The 23,339-nt window shown below is 41.8% G+C and overlaps 1 long non-coding RNA gene across 2 annotated transcripts; it reads right to left on the minus strand.

Annotated features, from left to right (window-relative positions):
* Positions 1-1,396: 1,396 nt before the first annotated feature.
* LOC109549473 (uncharacterized) lies at positions 1,397-22,812 on the minus strand. Of its 2 annotated transcripts, XR_012327321.1 has the most exons (8): positions 19,054-22,812; positions 11,512-11,813; positions 11,245-11,372; positions 10,555-10,632; positions 9,605-9,687; positions 4,594-4,734; positions 3,506-3,663; positions 1,397-2,324 (listed from the first exon to the last, which is right to left on the minus strand). It is a non-coding gene; the product is annotated as an uncharacterized lncRNA (long non-coding RNA). The 2 variants fall into 2 exon arrangements; XR_002175781.3 differs by lacking the exon at positions 9,605-9,687 and having other exon boundaries at positions 19,054-22,810.
* Between the last annotated feature and the right edge of the window lie 527 nt (positions 22,813-23,339).

Here is a 23,339-nt window from a genome sequence, read left to right on the forward strand (position 1 = left end):
TGAAACTATCTTTCAATATAAAAGTGAAATAAAGACTTGAAGGAAAAGAGAAAAAAATAAATATATCATCTGTCATGAGTCAATAGGTTAGAACATGAGACAAAGAATAGTCTGATGAAAGTGGGGGGAAAGGATGCTCACTTATATAAGTTGTCCAGGAAAAGACCGCCCCCCCCGCCCAAAGAGGTGACATTTGAACAGAATCCTGAGGGAGGCAGTCATGAAAATGTCTTTGTGACAGAGAGAAAAGCAAGTGCAAAGGCCCTGGGGTAGAATTGTGCTTGCTCTGTTCAAGGAACAGCAAGGAGGCCAGTATGGTTTTATATCAGAGTGAATGGGAAGAGAAATAACAAAAGGTGAAGGTGCAAAACAGGTTGTACAAAGCGAAACCATTTAAGAAGCAGTTGCAGTTGTCCAGGAGAGAGATGATGGGCTTGGAGCAGACTGGTAGGTGTCATAGGTAGAATAACACCAAAATGTATCACATCCTAATCCCAGGAACCTGTGAATATGTCACCTTACATGGCAAAGTTATCTTTCCAGATGTTATTAAGTTAAAGACCTTGAGGTGGAAGATCATCCTGGATTAACTGGATGGGTCAATCTGATCATATAGAACCTTAAAAACAGAGATCCTTTCCCAGTTCTGGGCAGAGGGAGATGGGAACATGAAAGCATGGCCAGAGAGATGCAACATTGCCGGCTTTGAAGATGCAAGAAGGGGTTATGAGCCAAAGAATAAGCACTAGAAGCTGGAAAGGGCAAAGAAAAGGATTCTCCCCTAGAGCTTCCAGAAAGGAACATAGCCCAGCAAACACCGTGATTTTAGCCCACTGAGACTCATGTCAGACTTCTGACCTACAAATCTGTGAGAGAATAAATGTGTGCTCTCTTAAACCACTGAGTCTGTGGTAATTTGTTACAGCAGCAATAAATAATGAACACAGTAGGAATGAAAGTAGAAATGTCACTATGGCTGCAGTAGAGAGAACTGGCCAGGGAACAGAGAGGGCAAAACTGAAGGCAGGGAAGCAGTTACGATCAACTCTTTGTTTTGTGTCCAGGTTTCAGCTCTTGCATTTAGCCCTTAGTTAAAAAGAGGTATATTAATGTGCCTCTACTAATGCCAAACATAAAAAGAGAAATTTTCACCATCCTTATCCATTTGGAAGAACAAAATATGCTTATCAAAACAAAAATTTAGTATATATATACAATGGAATATTACTCAGCCATAAGAAAGAATGAAATAATGCCATTTGCAGCAACGTGGATGGACCTAGAAAATATTATGCTTAGTGAAATGTTAGACAAAGACAAATACTGGATATTATCACTTATATGTGGAATCTAAAGAGTAATACAAATGAATATATATGCAAAACAGAAACAGAATTACAGATATAGAAAAAAAACTTGTGTTTACCAAAGGGGAGAAGGAAGGGGGAGGGGCAAATTAGGAGTATGGGATAAACAGATACAAACTACTATATATAAAATAGATAAACAACAAGGGTATACTATATAGTACAGAGAATTATAGCCATTATTTTGTAATAACCTATAATGGAGTATAATCTGCCAAACACTGAATCACTATGCTATATACTTGAAACTAACATAATATCGTAAATCAACTATAGTTGAATTACACAAATAAATAAAGTATTCATATTTTTTAAAAAGCATGGAATGGAAGGCTGAGCAGTGTAGTGAAATTCCAGCTAGAAAAGGGGCCATACAGGCTGATTAAAGAGAAAGTGATTATAGGAAGAATCACTATAGTTAATATCACATCAAAATCATCTTTAATAACACCAAGTAAAAGTCACTAGAGATGATTTCTGCAAAGGTAGAAATTGCAAATCACTTCCCATTGAAGTACCCTCAGTGTTTCCTGCTGAGCCCTCTTCTATGGGTGGTGTGGGGTGAGGCATGTGAAGTAGACATGTATCCCCAGAGCAGGGCTGTCAGCTCCAGAAATCCTTCTGCTCAACTGGGAGGATTGTCAAGACTACCCCTCAAGTCCCAGCCTCCTACACCCATGTTTCCAGAGCCCTGAAGTCACTCTTAATAATCGGAGTGAGATCAGTCAATATCCTCCATGCCCACGTGGATGAAAGTCATGGCACAAGTCACTGAGCCCGACGTGTCTCTACAGATTTGCAGCATCTGGCCCACATCTGGGCGGCTCAGGAGAGCGTCGCTGAGCGCCAGAATGCTCTTCTTCTCGGAGCCGCCTTCTCCAGTCCATAAACTTCCAGTGTCTCCAGCTCTTGCTTCTCTTTGTGGAAACAGATTTCTTTTTCTGTGGCAGCAAGATGCTGAGGAGATTCAGAAAAAAATTCCTTTTCATTTTCAATTAGGACATCACCAGCACAGCAGAGGACATGGACTTCACGCCACCAACAATCCATCAGTGCTTCTTCTTAGACAAAGCAGGGTCACCGAGAACAATACCTGCTACCAATTTTTGAGCACTTACGGTGCTCCAAGCACTGCGTATGTACAGGATTTAATCCTCACAGCACCACGTTGAAGCAGGTACTATCATCTCCTCTTTAAAGATGAAGAAATTAAGACTGGAAGAATGATAATTTGCCAAAGTTCTCGCGGCTTATATATACCAGAGTGAGGATTCGAACCCATGTCTACCTGACTCCACTAGGCTGAAGCCTTCTGGTAGATAATGAAGAAAACTCCTGGACCCCTTGACACCTCTCTCACACACATTCAAACACTGAAATGTAAGGTTAAACCATGTATAGTCTGTAATGGAACTCAGGTGCCTTAAACAACAACTGCAGCCTCCAGCGGTCTCATCCAGAAAAGTATTCAGCATATATTTGCTACCTGAAGCTGGGGGTTACAATGAGAGCCAGATTATCTCGAAACAAAGGACTGAGATTTGACTGGAGACGTTCATTTGTAACTGCACTGGCACATTTGCACTTCCGTAAAGCTGACGGCTTCCTCTCATTTATCCACACCTGATGGGAGCCCAACCTTTTGGTCTGTGCAACCGATGAGTCTTCCCATTTGAGTCACTTTTAGTGCTGGAAATCCTTCCAGGTCACCATCAGGAATCTCAACCCTAATCCTACTGGCAGTACAGAACGGCAGATAAGAATGAATGATTTGGTGGAGAACAGACCTGGGTTCAAATCCCAGCTGGGTCACTGATTAGACATACCCCTGTGGGTAAGTCACAGCTTTCCACACCTCAGTTTTCCCATTTGTGAAACGAGGATAGCAAAACTTCACAGGGTTGTAACAAGATCAATGAGGTAATGTGCGTAAATCTCTTCACACAGTGGCACATAGTAAGCGGTCAACAAATGCTAATATTAGTGCTATTACCACATAGCTCAGGACACAAGTGGCAATTAAAGCCAAGGACAAACAACTCAGACCAGGGCAATGAGCCCTTCACCCCCTGTGAACCTCCAGAGAGATCTTAGCAGAAACCGAGCTGAAGCTGGGCAGCACAGAGAGGAAAGCTCACCGTCAGCACATCTGAAATGTTTCCAGACATTCTCCAGGTGGTGTACTCCAACTAGCCATGGCCTGTCACACTGGGCTCTTCTCCTGTCCTGTCCCCCGACTCCATTTCAGTGGTCCCTCCAGGGGGAGCAGACAGAGATGATCCATGAAGATGATTCACTGGGGTGAAAAAAGAAAATATTATGACTTCCATTTATATTTTTATGTTTTTTTAAACTTATATTTGATACTATGTATAAAATAGACAACTGAGGGGAACATACTGTATAGCACAGGGAACTCTACTTAATGCACTGTGGTTTCCTAAATAGGAGGGAAATCCAAAAGGGAGGGGATATATGTATATGTATGGCTGATTTATTTTGCTGTGCACTAGAAACTAATGCAACACTGTAAAGCAACTACACTCCAATAAAAATTAATTTTAAAAAATAGTTATAGGGCTTCCCTGGTGGTGCAGTGGTTGGGCGTCCACCTGCCGATGCAGGGGACGTGGGTTTGTGCCCCGGTCCGGGAGGATCCCACATGCCGCGGAGCGGCTGGGCCCATGAGCCATGGCCGCTGGGCCTGCGCGTCCGGAGCCTGTGCTCCGCGACGGGAGAGGCCACACCAGTGAGAGGCCCGCATACCACACACACACACACACAATTATATTCACATTTGTACTGAATCCAAAGATACACATATAAATATATTTGGGATACATGCTCATTGTTTTTAACTAATAGGGAGTGAAATCTGAAAAAAAACATGTGAAGATGAGTGTTCTATCCAGTTCTTAAAGAGATACAAGGTTATAAGGTCAAGTGCCGGGCAGGCATCATTCAGTCCACAAGGGTCAGGTGGGTAAGCACCCCCTCAGCGCTATCAGCTGATCAGTCACTGGTCCTTCCTGATGTGTCACCTTTAGAAGTCAGCACAGAGCCCAAACCCAAATTATCGAGGCAGCTTGCACAGGGCTCTGGACTGGGAGTCAGAATATTTGGATTTGAAACCTGGCTCCGCTCTTAACCCGTGTGACATCACTGGCTAAGTCATTTAACTCTGAGAATCAGTTTCCTCCTCTCTTTCTAGAGGAATAATACATACCTCGAAGGGTTGCTGTGACCTCTGAGTGAGGTGATGTCTATCGAAGGGCTTCAGTGACAGTTGAATCTAATTCATTCATCTCCTGGCAGCTGAGCTGAGAATAGTGATGACTGATGGGCTAACACCAGTTGACGGTCTGCTCTGTGGAAAAGAAGGAGAACTGTTCTGTGTCGTGCCAGATGAGAAGATCAATACAGGGAAGAATTTTTGGAACAGAACTAAAAATCTGCACTGTCTTGCCAAATACTGGATTCCCTACCACAGACATACATGTTCAAGCTGAGGCCCTACGTCCAGAGATTTTGTAAAGCAGCCTCATTCTGAGTGAGAAGTTTGGTGTAGACAACTTTTACTAAAGTTTTATCACTCTAAGCCAAATAAGATGAGAATTCCTTAAAGAGTAACATGATCGCTAGCGATATTAGGCCCTCTGACAGGTCAAGGGGAAAATGATGGGTATTTGGGCTCGGGGGTAGCTTTTGATATACTTGAAACCATACATCTCCTAATCCATCCACACTAGACCTACCTCCCAACAGTCCTTCAAATCCCTGTCATATGAAATAAGTTGTTCAACAATTCACTTAGCCTGGTGTCCAAAACCATTTGATTTATCCCTACGTACAGACGTGTTGTTCTGGAAAGATGCTCAAGAGGAATAAATCACATCAGTGTCAAAACTTTAAACAACTCATTCACAGATATTTTATCTCCAGCCCAGACCTTGTCTTTGAGGGCCAGACCCATACGGTCAACCTATACCTTACCATCTAACTTCAATATTTCCTAAAATAAACTCATCATGTTGCCTTTACCCCCACCTTCTAGCTTTTCTTGTCTTGATGAATGATACCACCATCCATCCATTTGTCCCACTCAGAAGCCTAGGGTCATCCTTGCCCCCGCTTACTCCCTCCCTCCCCATATCTTATAATTTTTACATTCTAAATACCTCTTGAATGCATCTACTCCTTTCCCCTCTCTTCCACCACTCACTACTTTAGACCAAGCTTCTGTTACCTGTTGCCTGGACTACTGCAGTAGCCCCCCGTGGTCTTCCTCATCCAGTCTTACCCTCCTCCCATTGCTCACTACTTGGGCTTCCCAATACTCCTAAATCAAAGCTCAAAATGAGCCACAGTGTGCTGTGACGTCTGGCTCTGACTCGGAGCTCAGCCCATCTCCTTCCTGCTCTCCCTCCCTCTTCACTTCAGCCACGTTGATCCTCTTTCTGGTTCTCATACTCTCATGTTGCCATCCATCGCAGGGTCTTTTCTCAACCTTCCCTCTGCCAGGAAGACCCTTCCCTTATATGCCTCCTTAGGTCCTACTCATCCTTCTTAAGGGTCGCTTAAGAAGCATCATCATTTCTTCAAGGAAACCTTCTGTTACATCTTGGACCATCTCAAACGTGCCTATTTTAGGCTCTTAGGGCAATAATTAGCACTTGTCACAGAAGAAGATGTATATTGGTGTGTGATTATTCTTATTTCTGTACATTTCCCCCAGTAAACTATAAAATACATGAGGACAAGAACAGTGACATCTTTGCTCACCACTGGGTCCTAGGATGTTGCACAGTGCCTGGGATATAACAGATCCTCAATAAATATCTGGTTAATAACTGAACAAATCAATAATGATGAATGAAACTAAGAATAAATGTTCTATGTGCTTGTGCAAGTCTCTTCATCTCCCCTGCCCTGATTTTAACTCTATGAAATTGGGAGGCAGGAGAAGCAGGTAAGCAATAAACGGGAGAGGGAATTACACAGCACCTAGAATCACCAACGACTCAAAGTCTTTTGTTCCAAAATGTGAAATTTCCAAAATTCTAATGGAATCAAAGATCCAAAAAGAAAGTTGTGCTCCTGCCGAGCTCACAAATACATGCTTTTTTCCCCCCATAAATAGAACAAACAGATGCTATCTGCAAGGCTCACAGCACATCTGTGCAGATAAAGCAGCCGCGCTGGGGTGTCCTGGGAAAGAGCTGATTTGCATGTTTGCTCTCTGGCGTGCACAGGCTCACACATTCCTTCCAGAGAGCTCTGAAATGGCCACTTTCAGAGAATCTAGGTTGTGGTTTTGCATGTATTCTTCAAGTTCACCTTCAGTCCCTGTATTTGAGAAATATTCATGTTTAAAAAAAAAAGTTTTAAAGAAAGCTTTGCTGGCTGGAGGGCTTCTTTCCTCCCTGCCACCCTCTCTTTCTCAAGCTCTCACATTTGAGTGTTGTCAAGTTATCATGTTTTAACTAATCAAAACAAAGGTAATATGAGAAACGACTAAAAGTTTTATGCCAAGTATGGAAACTGCCTGAAGAAGATGGTGGCAACAGCCAGTCAAAAGACTCAACTTTCTTTCTGAGAAAATAGGACTTTGATTTACTTACAGTATTTTCTCCTAAGGGTCTCAAAATCTTTTTCTTTCTTTTTGAATATTTAAGAGGTAACCTGGTAAGGAGTTTTCTTAAGTAAGGTGGACAAACTGAGGCCTGTGATGTCCTTTTTTAAAACAGGCAGTAGCTGAAATAAATTGAAAGTGATTTATTAATTCCCACAAGAGAAAATGCTAAAAAAAAAAAAGAGGTGGGAATGGGAATTCTCTGCTCTGGGAGTCCAGGCCGCAGAGCAGCTTAATCTAATTTGCATAGGAGGCCGGGAGTTCCTGGAATTGCACTCCCATGTGGCCCTTACAATCCCACCCCTATTTCCACCACTGACCATGTGCTGCTTTTTTTTATGGCAACTGGACATTAAACTTCATAAAAGCAGTAAAGTTCAGCTAATCACTTAGAAAACCAGGCAAATGAATACACTACTCTAAAATGGTGACGTCTTCAAGAACCTTTGGTAGTTACTGAAACAAACAAGGGAATACTGTATCTACTGACAGTTATGCCAAAAAAGAAAAAAAGTTCATGTTTCCTACTCAATATATTTTTCTTCGTTCAGACTTCAGACAACTTCGCCCTACCACACCCAGCTACTTGTGACTGGTTCCAAAGAGTGACACCAGCTGATGAAAGACGACATTCTTACAACTCTTTCCCGCCAAAGACTCATGGTGAGATGGCCCTTCTCCAGCAGACTATACACTTCATCATCTGTGTCCGTCCTTCTGTCCCCAGAGAGACAAGCTCCAAGGGGAAATCACCCTTCCGAGGCAGCTCTGGATCAGACCTTGGGAAGTGAAACCAGGGATGTGCAGATCAGCTCGGACTGCTGGCCACCCCCTCAGAAGCTGAGTCACTGACCTGGCCGGTTCATTTAATCACTTGGAAAGTGGTTAGACTGAACAGGACATGTAGTGATTAGTAATTCAGACTGGTCTCAGAGCTTCATGTTTTTCACTTTTAGACGCCAACTGCAGCCTTTCTCTTGGAGTCAACAGGAAGTGAGAATTGCAAGCCAAATTTGACACCACTTGACGTAACCGGGGATGGACTTGGGCCCTTATTTCTCCACCCAATAACACAGAGATTTTGAAAGTGAGTCCTTCTAGTTAAACACATCAAACTAGTACCAGGGGCAGAATAAGGAATTAAGAATTGAAGAAAACCTATTTTGATAACTCAGACTTAACCCCTTCTTCTTATCTGGCTTTCATTGAATAAAAAAGTAAATTAAAAAAAAATTTCTGTCTCAGATATAGATCTGAAGATGGTAAGAATAAAAAGAAATACTATTTATTAAATAAGCTACTCCCCACACTAATTAGAAAATAATTGTGATTGAGGCAAACACAAAATCTACTTTCCTGATTAATTTTTCTCATCATGATGCATTTGTGAAATATCCTAAACTGGGCACAGTAAGACATGGCCGCGTAGTCAAAAGCGAAACAGATAGACTTTTTATGAAACATTTCCTATTTCTGGTTACAGTTACTTTTGTGATGATTGATTCATGTTCAGCCATTTCCAACTACAGTTGTGGTACTAACAATGAGATTTAAAATTTGATCATTTTACAGGGACTGTTTGGTGAAGGAAAGTAATATGTGTATGTCTTTGCACTCACTCCTGTTCTTTCTCTATTTTCTGTCTTTCCTCTCCAATCCATCCCATACCTAGTCCCCAGATTACTTTTCCTAAAATATCACTGCTGTGCATTTATTCACTTGAAGTTGGTTGAAACCTGACCACACGTCAGTGGTCACTTAGCTAAAAATTGACAAGAAAAGGTAAACATGATGGTTTTACCCTTGAAATGTTCATAGTCAGTGATAATTCTCTAGTCAAAAGTCCTAGTTCTTTCCGGGACTGTGAGATCCAGTTCAAACTTTAACCTGATAGTTCTGAACTCCTAAGTTTAGGCCTTACCAGAATGATCTTCTCCCAAAGTGCCCACACTCAAGCCCATACCCCTGTCTCTCCACCACATGATCTAAAATGCCCCTTCCTTTACATATCCAAATTCCCTCAGAACCTAACTCACTTACCTGTCACAAGACCGTGTCTGATCATTCAGCCTTTGCCCTTTTCCTAAATTCCAAAAGCCCAGATTATCTTTATCAATTTTCAGCTTAACACTATCCCACATACCCTGTCCTGACCAAAATTCAACTGTAAATACGTAAATACATACATACATTTGAACCTACATATATACATACCTGTACATTAAAGAAAAGAGAGCTGGACTTGGGACATTCATTCTGTAAGGAAAACTGGGGCAAATGCTCCATTGGCATAATAAGGTTGGGATTATCATTTTACAAAAACAGGCAGGGGGAGGGGTTCCAAGCTATGTTATTAGGAGGAATATAAATTTCTTGTGTAACTCAGATGCTCTTTAGAAGAAAATTAATTATTATTACAAGAAGCTTTGTTTATTTCAGACTCTTTAGGAGTCTGAAACAGTAGCTCCCTGATACAGAAGGCTTTGCTCTTTCCCCACTTCCCTCTGCCAGGCTTCAGAGTTTCTCCTTCCTGCTCCCCTCCCTGACCCTCCCACCACTCACACCCCCAGCTCACCCCAAGGAGACACCAAACATTAGCACCTACCCTTTCTTAGAGTCAACAAAGATTGAGTGGAAGGAACAGTCCAGTGCACCTTCCTTTTCTGTAGGGATGATGGGGTATCTATCCTAAGAAAAGAGGACACCAAAATGTGGACGAATAATAGAAGAGGTCTTCTTGGAGCAAAGGAAGGGGAGAGAAGGAGCTTGGGGCATGTCCATGTGGAAAACCCTTGGAATCTAGGCAATATGGTCCCATCTCTTCATGTGGGACAAAGGATTAAGTTGGTTCACCCAGTTCCTGATTCTCCCCTCTCCGCCTCATGATGTATGACTCTGAGGCAGTTAGTTACCTAAACTCTTCAGGAGGAAAAAGAAAAAAAGAAAGAAAGCTCAGTAATCACAAATGTGGAACGAACCATCAGGGGTTATCCCAATACTTCACTGCATATTATAAACTATTGGGAAAGACATTCCTGAGGATGACTAGGAATCTAGGAAATCATAAAGCTGATACCACCCTGCTCCCCAGCCCGACTCCCAGCTTCCACCATCCCCAGCAGATATCCTGAGGGCCCAAGTATACCCAGCACTGAAGGAGCAAAGACCCCCTTTGATTGGCGAAAAACTAGGACATTAAGAAGAAGACTTCCTTTGACTGCCTTCTTTCTGTGTCTCTCCACTTGACCACGGATGTTTCAATCACATGTTAAGCACTGTTTTCATTTGATGAGTCATCTCCAGTCTTATGAATTACTGTGTCAAAAGAGTTTCTTACAATATGTTCCGAGTAAGTGTCATGTCGGGAAAAAGTGCTCAGGGGCAGCTACTCAATTCCAGCTACATTTCTACCTGTGGATCACACAGAAGGCTGGCCTGACCTTGCAATAATTTTAATTTCTTCCTTCTAGGTTCCCCACAGCTTTGAAGCCAACTGCTATTCATCTTGTTTACACAAACCCAAGAGTATCAAGCATGGTGTACATCAATACTTACAGCCTTTGTCATGTATGTCTGCTACAGTCATGTAACGTATGTGCCAAGATTCATTGTGTCCTTAATCACTTTCTTTATCTGTAAAACAAATAGTTTGCAGCAACATGGATGGACCTAGAGATTGCCATACTGAGTGAAGTAAGTCAGACAGAGAAAGACAAATATCATACAATATCACTCATATGTGGAATCTAACAAGGGTACAATTGAACTTATCTACAAAACAGAAATAGAGTTACAGATGTAGACAACACACTTATGGTTACCAGGGGGTAAGGTGGGGAGGGACAAATTCGGAGACTGGGATTGACATATACACACTACTATGTATAAAATAGAGAACTAATAAGGACCTACTGTACAGCACAGGGAACTCTATTCAATACTCTGTAATGACCTATATGGGGAAAGAATCTAAAAAAGAGTGGATATATTTATATGTATAACTGATTCACTTCGCTATACACCTGAAACTAACACAACACTGTAAATCAACTATACTCCAATAAAAATTTTAAATTAAAACAAAATTGTAATAACACATACCCACAACCATAGATTTGTAAAGATTAAATGAGTTAGTATGACCTATGTGTGCTTAGACCAGGCATTGGAAAGCTTCTCTGTAAAGGACCCTATAGAAATATTTTTAAGTTTTACAAGTCAGGCAGTCTCTGTCTCAATACTCACCTCTGTCATTGTGGAGCAAAATCAGTCCCAGACAAATGAGCATGGCTGTGTTCAAATAAAACTTTATTTACAAAGAGAGGTGGTAAACTGGATTTGGCCCATAGGCAGGTGGTAAACTTTGATGGCCCCTAGATGAAAGGATAAGTGTTTGATAAATTTGGTATGATCACACTTATTACCTAATCAATGCAGGCAGTTCTTCATGTTCATATTGTGTTTCTCTTTCTTAGTAACATCTGGAATTGAATTCTGGATACCTTAACTTACCTATCATCACTGTGGCCACTGATGCAGAAAGGAAAGGTAGGAGGGTTTTCATCTTGCTTATACGTGCATATCATCTAGTGGTAGAAAAGTGTAATTGCAAGATTTTTTTTTTGTTTTAATGTCCTGGGCCTTGTTCAAGCACACCCTGGTAAGAGGGTCGCTTCCTCAGTCTGCCCACAGTGGGCATTTACAACTGGACTAAAGGACCAGTCCGATCCACCTGGTTTCAAGGAACTTTCCAACAGGCCTTTGACAGGTGTTCTTATAACTCAGAGTTTGATGTCAACAATCAAAAGTGTTCACTGAGGAGATAAAAAGAAACTATTTAAGAAATAAATATTATTTATTAGTCAATTAACTGTTTATATATGTGTGTTTAATAATACTAACAAATCCTTCAGAGAAACCATACAGTATAGGTATGTGTTCATCTTAAAATTGGCCTTCACTATGAGCCCTTAGCATAAGGTGGTGGCAACTCTTTGAGTCCAGGTCATATTTCTCTTTATATCCTTCATGGATGCTGCCTACTGGCCACACTACCTCCTTCCTGTCTACCTTCTGTGCTGACCCACACTGCATTTGTACTTCCCCAGATCATTGCCAAGAACACTAACTGCTGAGAATTCTCAGTCTTTCTGTAGCTATGCAGAGGTTAGAACTTAAGTAAACAGGATCTTCATAAAAACCACAGTTCTAGAACTCAGGCTCTTCATTATTAATACTTTTTGTGGAGAGCCTCTCCACCAGCATATTCTCTGAAAATAATTTTGATACATGGATGCCTGCAGATTATTATTATTATATATTAACATTGTTTGTTATTATGGTGAAGCAAGTATATCAGAAGACACTTTTTTTTTTTTTTAGGTAAGAAGTGGATTTATTTCAAGAGAAACACACTCCATAGACAGGGTGTGGGCCATCTCAGAAGATGACAGCGGCACCAGGGTATGGGGTTGTCAGTTTTTAGAGGGGTGGGTAATTTCATAGGCTAATGAGTGGGAGGAGTATTCCAGCTATTTTAGGAAGGGGCGGGGATTTCCAGGAATTGGGCCACCGCCCACGTTTTGATCCTTAGGTTTGGCCTTGGAACTAGAAGACACATTTTTTAAAATGTATGCATGTATCAATATTAATAGTGAGAAAAAAGGAAGCTTTCCAGCTCTATATTTCCTTGATGTGTCTCCCTCACTGAATAGAATTCATTTATGGACCTTTGAGGAGTTACTTTATAATAAAAAGAATTCTGACCTCTAACAACTTGATTTTCTTTTCCTCCCCTGGATCAGTAAGACATCATTGGGTTTGTATCCCATAAGCAAGTTCATATCCCCATTCATATCCCATCAGTGACATGAGTGATGGCTGGAGTCTGGGATGCTTTGTCAGCAACAGAGGACGCCTCCTGCTTCCACACCCCACCCCACCCCCAGATGACTCTGTCTGTCCCCCTTCTTCCTGAGATTCATAAGTATCCAGAGTTTCTCAAATGCTCTTTCACCACTACCACCATCACTGCAGCCACCGCCTGCCTTCCAGAGCAGCTGGCTGGCCTGGGACCTGCTTCCCCATCTTTTTTCCTGGACTCCCTTCCTGGGTATCTGGGTCCCCTCCCCTTCATTCCTACTGCCTTGACTTAGAAGGATCTCCCTCCTCTGCTTTTGAGGAAATTCGCAACTCCATTCTACATTTCCAAACAAAAATCCCTATTTTGTTTCCCCCAAATCACGAAGCTGACCAGAAAAACTGGATTGAATTGGCCACAGCGCCGTCTGGACTCTCTTTGTGATTTTTGGCTACTCGCTCTTCCCAGTAGTTTACACTGACATGTCAGATTTTCCACAGTGGTCATGTAACATACCCATTCCTCCTTACGCCTACCTTGGGACTCACCCAGCAAAATTTAGGATGCTCTTGGGATCATGTATAAAGAGAGTGCTGGGCGTTAAAATGACATGGACAAAGTTCTTACAAGACCATAATTCTGCCCCTGGTTATGACAGAAATTAGCTGAGTGATCACTGGACATCAATTGCCTCACAAAACAGGAGGTTGGCTTCAACGTGCAACCAAGTCCCTCTCAGCTCAAATAATCTATCGTTCTGCATGTATCTTTGCTTATTTTTTAAAGAGGACACCTGAGTTCTAATTACAACCCATTGGTCCTCATTTTAGGTAAAGTTGCCAGAAAGGGACTTTGTGATGCCTGGTCCTGTCAACCTTCCATCCTCTGTTACCAGTATCTTGAAACTTTAAAGTTTTTACTGTCATTATTGGGTAAATTCTTCACTTTGGGCACTGCTTCACATTTCTTCCAGAAATGCCTTTGCCACTGAAGTATCATCCAACGTGGATTTGAAATTGTCCAGTTATAAATCCTGGACCTGCTTCTGGTCACAGTTGTCTTCCCTCCCAATCAAATCCCTCAGGGCCTGGATTTAGCATGGACTTCACTGCCCTTCATCTTAGAAAGGATCTCGGGATCCTTCTGGATACTATGTAGGTTTCCTTCAATTTCAGAATGTCTGTTTCCAAGTTCTACAAGAAAGAGATATTTTTGAATTTTTATTTATGGCCTGTATCCTGCTTATGCCAGCAGATGCATCAAAGATACCGCAACTAAAATAGGATTTTTATAGGAAAACAGAATTGAGGCCTTAATTAATTGCTGACATCATATGTACTCCCTCAGAAAACCAGCTATTCAGAAATGACTCTGCTCCCTTCTGGCATAATTTACCCCCTACTTCTTCATTATTATTAAGGACATATGTACAGAAACAGGATCTGCGCCTTGCTGGACTTCTTCCATGCCAGCCACTCATAGCCCAACTGATGTTATAATCCTTCCTTTTTCACATTACAATTGGTTATTGTGCAAATGAATATGTTCTCCCAGGAACAGATTGTGACTTTACGTGGAGTAAGAACAGGCATTGGAAGCAGATGAACTCTCAGCAAGCCAGGATTGGGACCTCACCCCAAATGCCCTCGATAAGACACAAGGGAAGAAATAAATAAATACAAAGAAAGAAAAAGAACAGAATAAAAGGCGAGGTAAACTATTTTAAACAAATTTGGAGCCAAGTTATTTAAGAGATGTCAGCTATTTTATAGCACATACATAAAGGTTCTGAATTTTCGTTCTCAAGGCAGAAGCTCTAAGGAGGATCCTTGTAGCCTCCGCTTCAATTCTGAGGTCTATTCCTCTACTTTTCCTGTAAATACAACTTGGGTTCCAACACAACAACTACTTTACTACTTTTTGTTCCTACATATATTTCTATACCATTACTTATTTTAATCTGACCACCTGGAATGCCTATTCTCAACCATAAGACATTCCATGCATTCTTCAAGTTCCTTCTCAAATATCATCCTCATCATCATGTCTTAAAGTGTAAGGAAGAATGATGAGCAAGCCATGGAGAGATCAGATGTGATGCTGCAGATGGACTGAGCCTGGACATTTTTGTGGTGGTTTTAATTTTGGAAGCAGAGACACGATGGACAGCAGAATGGACTTATCAGTAAAAGAGACTTGATGAGCCTACTAGAGAACTTTCTAGAACTGTGGTGTTCCTTGCTGGTGATTTAGTAACTACTCCCTAAAACACATTTTCTATTGTTTGTCCAAAGTCATGCCCTTCTCATCATCAGCCAGGGTGATGGTCTCTCTGAGTATGTACCTGGGAAGAAGGTGTAATGGGAAGGCTGAATATACACAAAGAAAAATTACAGGGAACTACAAATTCAATATCTCAACAGGGAGAGCAACATTTCGTTGACATTTCCTATGTTCGGGCAGTTTGTTAAGCACTTTACACAACACCTAATACACTGAGTCTTCATTCAAAACGAAGACACAAACAAAAAACCCTATGAGGTGAGCAGGAGAATCTTTACAGGGGGTTCGGGAATTTGTCCAAGGTTCCACAGTTAGTGTATGAAATCCACATCAGTCCATTTCTAGAGCCTCCTCAAAGGCTTGTCCATCACTTTCCAGAAGCAGACCAGCTATGGTCTCATCCTCCTAGCGTGTTCTGTCCACCACAGCACACCCAGGTGTAGCTGCAAATTTATGAATCTAAAAGTCAGCCCGGAGGCAAGAATGGTTTAGAAATGCTAGACTCCAACAGATAAAGCTCAACAGACAGTTGGGAGCCCTCAAGTTCCTTCCCTATCTCCTCCTATGTTTCCTGTGTAGCCTTTAGCCAAACATTTAATTCTCACCTTCAAGAAGTGCACGTCTTCCTCCCGTTGCCTGAATCCTTCGTGGAGAATGGCTACTCCCCTCTACTTCCTCTGTGAGCCTTTCTGCCTTGCCAGGCACAATTCCTCCTTCTGAATCCATCTGAAACATCCTTTTATACATACCCCTTTTAGCTACAGCAGTTCACAATCCTTTAATTTCTTGTTCCCATCTCAGGTCTCCCACCGGCCTGGGAGCTCTTCAGAAGCTAAGTACTCTGTCTTATTTATCTCAGCGCATCAACGCTTTAGAACGTGCACTGAATACAGAAACACATTAAAAGACAGATGTTTTAGGGTTTCCGTGGTGGCACAGTGGGTAAGAATCCGCCTGCCAATGCTAGCGGACACGGGTTCAAGCCCTGCCCCCGGAAGAGCCCACATACTGCAGAGCAACTCAGCCAGTGCGCCACAACTACTGAGCCCATGCGCCTAGAGCCTGTGCTCCGCAATAAAAGAAGCCACTGCGATGAGAGGCCCGCGCACGCTCACCGCAACTAGAGAAAGCCCACACCCAGCAATGAAGACCCAATGCAGCCAAAAATAAGTAAAATAAAATAAATAATTTTTTTAAAAAATTAAGAAATGCTTTAAAAAATAATGTTTTATATACGTACAAACATATGCTGTTCAGAGTGTTATGTCAGAAAAAAAGTCCAAATCCAATGCATAATTTTTTAAAATTTGTAACCTGCGTTTAACAGGTTTTTTAAAAAAAATATGGCTCCAAAAAATGAGATAAACTCAAGTATCTCCAACCTCTTATTTGAGAAACATGGTTCTCACCACTCTCATGGGAGCCACAATCAGAAATGAAGGGTAAGAAAGCAGTTGAATAAGTATTTATTGAATTAAATTGTTTGTAATTGAACTGAATTAAACTAAAAGAGTCTTAGCTTCCACTGATGGAGATCACAGAGCTCTTTGGGTGGAGAGTGGACCCAGAGGACAGAAAAGGGCTGTCTACGGGCTCAAGAGCTCTGGGTCACGATTTCTCAACCCTGGTTGCAAATTACAATCACCTGGGGAGCTCAAAAGAAAATTTGGATGCATGATTCCCACCCTTAGGGCAACTAATTTAATAGGATTGAAGTGGGGCCTTGGCATCAGTATTTTAAAAGCTCCCTAGATGATTTTAATGTGCAACAAGGCATGAGATGATTCCTCCAGAGAAAAGGTTACTCTGGCATAACTGCATTTCTGTGGCTGAAAGGCCAAAAATAGAAAATTTGATCTGTGGTACTGGGTCCACTTGCATCTCATTTCAGACTCAGCAAGCCAAGATTTTCCACCTTCCCACCACTGGTGCAGCAGGAAAGCTTGCCTGCAGCCTGTCCCTCCAGAACTGGAAGATGGGAGGCGGACAGGGAAGGTCCCTCGCGTTTCTACGCAAGTCAGACCCACCCTGTGCTCCAGAAAGTAGCCGGGAGAAAACTCAGCATTTTGACTGGGATTCGATTGCTGTCAAGCAGCTCTCTTCTACTTCCGTTGCACAGGGTTGGCACCAGGTAAAGAGATCCAAAGAAAACACGTGGGAAATACTGTGATACAGCCGCAGCTGTGCCTCCACAGGGACAAAACCCAAAAACCCAAAAAATCCTGCCTGAGGCTTTCCCTTCTCTTCAAGGCTTCTTCCCCACTTTGTTTTCCTGTTGAAAAGTTTCAAGACGCTTTACTACAGTTACACAATCTCTCCACCCCCGCCCACAGCCTGCAAAACGTCAGCCCCTAATCTTCCAGCCAGGGCCACTGCGTTCCCCAGAAGGTCACTCTCCCCCTAAAGCTGTTGCTTTGCAGGAAACTCGAAAACCACTTGGCTTCTCCACTTAAGCAATGTGTTTTTCTGCTGCGTTTCCAAAAGGCTCTTGGAGATTTCATGTTTGTATTTTCCCCTTTTCTGGCTCCACGTTCTCCTATGTAAATGAAGAAAGCTCTTCCAGTAGGGATGAAGGCGCAGTTGGAGCCCTGGCTGATTTCATCCACATTTGCTCTCACTTAAAGTAACTTTTCATGTACTGCTTAACGGGAATTGAGAAGAATTTAAGAAAAAGCCCTTTAAAAATCGATTCCAAATAAAAATGGAGCCATACAAATCCATCTGAGAAATAAATATTGCAGCATTATTGCTGAGTGTTGTTAAAAATTTTATTTATTTCAGCCTTTTGTTATTCAATTATTAACTATGCAACATGTCCTGCTAAGTCGTTTCTCCTGAACACAGTTCAGATTTGACTTCTTACATTTATGACTTTGTTTATGCATTTATCTTTTAGTACTTACCTGAAACCCATACCATCTCCTCCCACCCCATATAGTTAAAAAAAAAAAATCAAGGGGTGAAAATCAGGAAAGTCGTGTCCAAGGAGATTTCCCTTTAGTTCTGTCTGCTCCAGGGCCAAGATTAGACAAGAGGAGTGAGGCAACAAATTAATGCCTTTCAGAGGCAAAAGGAAAATCAAGAATACTGAAACGGTCTTGATTTAGAATTCTCATATTTTGTTTTTTATGAAATGTTTGCATTAATTTTGAGTTTTCAAACTATAGCATTAAGATATTATTCATCCTGATGACTGAGTTTGTTGGGTGCCACTTGCATTTTGTGCCCAAGTCGCAGTTACAGTCCTCCTTGAAGGACTGGGCACCGGTCATATAGATTGACATAACAGAGACTTCAAGGAATGATGTAATGAGACCCTTTACATTGGGGTATTGAGAGCCTCAAGTCTAGGTAGCTCTTGTGTATGGGCAGTGAAGTTATTCCAAACAAGAAGCTTAGTGTGATTAATTCCTCAGGGATCTTAGGAGCCACTGAAAACTGTATTTGAGTCTGCAGATTATGGTTAGAAGCAGAACCTCAACCCAGGATGCCTGCACTCCTCTGCCTTGGGAAGCAAGCTGTCATTCAATTCAATCCAAGGAGATATTTGCTGAGCCCCTGCAGGGGTCAGACACTGTACTAGGTGCTATACACAACTCTGAATGAGATAGCCTCAACCCTGCTCCCGTAGACTTCAGACCCTAGTACAACATTCGAAACAGATTTTTAAAAAGTAAAAAGCAACAATATCAGTGCTCTAACAAAAGCATTAAGAGAAGAGTGAGCACAGAGGCAAGAACTCCTGATCCTGAGAAGATCCTCCAAGTGAAGGCATAGAAAGGAAGGAATCAATACATGTGAGATTCCAAGACTCTGAAAGTGTGTGTGTGTGTGTGTGTGTGTGTGTGTGTGTGTGTGTGTGTGTGTGCATGTGGCTCAGACCTCCTGCAAAGCACAACTTGAAAACACACCTCAGAGCATCTGCATCCTGATTGCGCTGCCTGCGTTCTCCACACCCCGTCGATAGGACACATGCTTGGAGTTGTTTGAAGTGTAGTCATTGAGGCTCACACTCAGCTATTTATACCCCCTAGTTGGGTTCCACTGGTAAACAAGGACACACATTTGTTAAATAGCCGGGCAAGGGCAAGGGCACCAAGGCTTGTAATAATAAAACAACTTACCTCCATTTAAAGCTAAGGCACGCTAAAATTGAACCTTCATCCTTAACTTCACGATCAACGGTGCGATTGCTAATACCATCCCATCAGTTCCTTTAGGCTGAAGACTTTGAAGCAGTTTATTTAAGATTCATTGTTAGGGTCATAAATTGAAAGTAGTTAGGGAAAGATGGAAGAGAGAATGATTGAAGGAAGGTTCTTTACTTAATTCCATCTTTGTAAATACATGGGACTTGATGTTACCAGGACTCTCTGGACTTAGAAGAAAAGAATGGGATCATTGATACAAACCAATTTAACCTAAGAGTAAAGTGAAATGCCTCAGTCTGAATCTGTCACCATAAACTGTGTCTTCACAAAGTAAAACTTGGGTCACTTACTTCTTGAACTCAGTAGATACTGAGGTAGACAGTCCTGTCAGAGGAGCACCCATTCCCATTCCCGATGTTTCCTTCCAGGTGGAGGGCTCCACTCCACACCTCAGCCCCTTCCCCTTGACTGGTGAGTCTGAGATGAGCATGAAAACCCCAGACATCTCCTCTTGAGAGCAGGCTGTCAGGTTCTTTGCTCCTCTAGAGTGAGGTCAGTGCCCCGGGCCAGTTGAAAAGATAAACCTAATTCCTTCTGGGGTTCTCCATGAGGAAACCATAGACACATGCCCGGTCTTCATGCTCATAAAAGCGATATTTCGGTCTCCATCTCCCTTACTCCTTGGTCTTCTCTCTCCGTCGGTTCAGATCTTGAGCAGAGGAAAGGGGTACTCTTTATTGCCCTTATGCTCCTGTGCCCCCCAAGATTCTCTCTTTGTGTCTAATTGTTTAGCTTGAATCAACCAGATAACCAAGTTTAGCAAGGTCACAAGGAAATGCTAGAACTGAAAGAGAATCTCCAAAAGCCTTGAAATCAACTCTTGCCTTTTCAAGGCTGCACATCCAAGATGACTCACTCACATGGCTGGCCTGACAACCAGGAGCTCAGCTGGGGCTGTCAACCTGAGCTCCTATCGATGGCCTTTCTATGTGGCTTGAGCTTCTCACAGCATGCAGCTGATTTTCCCCAGAGCAAGCATTCCAAGACACCCAGACAAAAGCTGCCAGGCTTCTTATTACTCAGCCTTAGAAGTCCCAGAATGTCCCTTTTGCCACAATCTGTTGGCTAATCAAGTCACTGAGGCCAACCCAGTTACCAGACGGGGAATGAGACTCCAACTCCTCCTGGGTAATACAACACTCTGGGTAATAGTCTCTACAATAGGGTAACAATAGAACTAACTGGTCACTTAACACGTCCTCCTTTGCTCAGCAATGTTTTAACATGCATGCGCTCTTGTATGCCACTCTACAGCCAATAAATAGGTATATCATTAGCTCCATTTTACAGACAAGGCAAGTTTTCAAAACTGATCCAGGTTATATAGCTAGTGGTGGAATGAGAATTTAAAGTCAGGTCTGTTTAAATCCAGAGGCCCCTGGATTAACCTCGATGCTAGTCCTTTACCAATCCACTAGATGGATGGCCACATTCTGTTTAAAGATCAAAGACAATAGTTGACTCAAGGAGCATTAGAAAGCGAAGTTCACATCAACATATTTGAAAATACAACAGTAACTAGATTCAAAGGAAGTCTTGCCTAGCCTGTGCATGACACCAGAACCCCAAAACTTGTCAGCACACAGCATTTTTCCAGCAGTAAATGGAGGAAAAACACAAGCTCTGCTGGGCAGATTGACGAGGAAAATGTGGTGCTTCTATCAGAGGTTTGTAGTTTTAAGATTCCCTTGTGTTTTAGTGGCACCAACACACAAAGGGAATTAAGCCATTTTGATCTCCAATAATGAGAAACATGGTTGACGTTCAGACCTGAAACCATTTAATGCAAGTTAATCCTTGAAACAAATCTGGAATGAAATGAGGGAGAAAAAAATCTTATTATGGTAGACATCAACTAATGGGTTACATTTCTTTCTTCTCAATTAGAAATGGCAGAGGGGTTTTAATTATTTTTCCTTAGCAAGCACATCAAAACATATCTACACAAAAACACAGCAAATATGTTATAAACTGATTTAAGCCAAAGAGCTCGTCAACACTGTTTGCAATTATGAAATCATTTGGGGATATGGTATTTTTTTGGAAGGAATTGTTTTTCTCTTAGATGCAAACCACATCATAGTCCATCAGGCATAAATCTTTTATTGTATCTTCAAGAGCAAAAGTGGAAATTGTACAACAAAGGCGCCACTGATAAAATGCAATGAAGCCCCCCCAGAATCATTGGGATGATCTCACTAGTTAGGAGAGATAACAGGGAATGTCATGGTTTCAAAAATGCTCTTTGGGGGAAAAATTTTGTTGAAATTCAGTGGTGCTCAAGGAGTTCCAAAAAGGAATTATTGGGAACTTTCATCCCCTATCTCCATTTACCACATACATTAAAGAAAAAGGAAGATTTTTGGAGACTTCTTTGTCACTCAGTGAGCAATGGCAGGTATAGTAGCGATGGAAATGAACAATGTAATGTGCTTGACGAGAGCACAGCTCCGGGAGTGAGACTGCCTGCATATCCTTTCTGGCTCAGCCTCTTAACAGCTGTATAACTCTAACCTCAGTTTCTTTATTTAAAGCTTGGAATAAAAATAGGACTTACTTCAGATATTTGCTGTGAATGTAAAACATATATTGATAATATGTACCCTACAGATATTTAGTAGTATTAGTAGCAGGACCACCATAATTATTATCATTATATCAGTTTTCAATAGGAATACATGACAGAACATTAAACTAGGACATAGTCTAGATGTGGTACATGGTCAGGCCAGAGAGTCAGGGAGTTTACACATTCAAAATCCAGAGCCATAAAACCAAAAATAAGGGTCAAATGAGCTAGCAACCCAAAGAGCAATTTGAGTAATGAAGAAAAATTCAAGGAAAACAACTTGCAGGGATGGTGCCAGTGGTTCAATTACTTTGTTTCTGGTTCAATTTTATCACACCGGAGAGGCCACACCAAATCAGACATTCTGCCTTTGCATCTTCATCTAATCAATTACCTGCCCCTTACTTTATTCTGGGTCCAGAACTCCATATCTTGAGTACAGAGAACATGAACCTAGTCATAATGGACTGGGATTCAGTGCCAAGTTCCCAGTTTCTGAGAGGTGTGTGTTGGGGGGGAAGTAGTTACAAGACAAGGGTCAACATTGGGGCGAAAAGCAAGTATTTTCTCACAAGGAAGAAATAAGAGCCCAGAATCTGAATCCAGGAAGATGATCGCTGCTGAACCCATAGCAAGGTTACTTTCATGGAAAATCACTGAGCTGACAATCTAAGGGTTCTTACATTTACCCTAGCTCTATGCTTCTCAAAAACGATGATATAACCTGGGGATTATTATTTTAAAAAGTCAACTCTGAGGGTCCATATAAATCAGAATCCTTGGGGGATGAAGTCTAGGGATCTGCAAAATGTCCCCAAGAGATGCTTATGTGCACTAAACTTTGACAATTTGACTAGAAGCTGAGGTAGCTTAGGACACAGTCTCAACTATGGCAACAGAAAATGTAGAAGAGTAGAAAGCCAGTCAAAAGCCTCCAGAGTATCCCAGTGCAGCCTCTACTAGATTTAAAAGTTTCAGCCATTCACCATCCAACGAAGGCTATTAGAAATTGTGGAGGCCCAAAAATAACTTGGTGACATAATTCTGCTTCCTTCATTGAAGAATGAAGATTTCAGTGTAATGGTATATTGGAATCAACTGAGGTGATTGTCAAATGTTGAAGGCTTGTCCCGTTTGGAATCTGTCATTATCTAAGGGCTACAGAATACGACTAAAGAATTGGAAGATGCATCCCTGAATCGGGGGGATTGCAGCAGAGTTAGGAAACTAATACAAGCACAGTACATTCAGTGAGTATTTGATGAATTGAATTGAGTGAGCGCCGTCTCTAAGAACTTGAAAGCCTGGCTAGTGGAATAAGAAAGAGTCAAATGAACTAACACTTATTGAGCACTTATATACCAAACTAAGTGTGGGTACCAGACGGGACTCTACGCTCTGTTACCACCATGTCTGA

The sequence above is a fragment of the Tursiops truncatus genome, chromosome 17 (assembly GCF_011762595.2).
Source record: "Tursiops truncatus isolate mTurTru1 chromosome 17, mTurTru1.mat.Y, whole genome shotgun sequence".
Lineage (NCBI taxonomy): Eukaryota > Metazoa > Chordata > Mammalia > Artiodactyla > Delphinidae > Tursiops > Tursiops truncatus.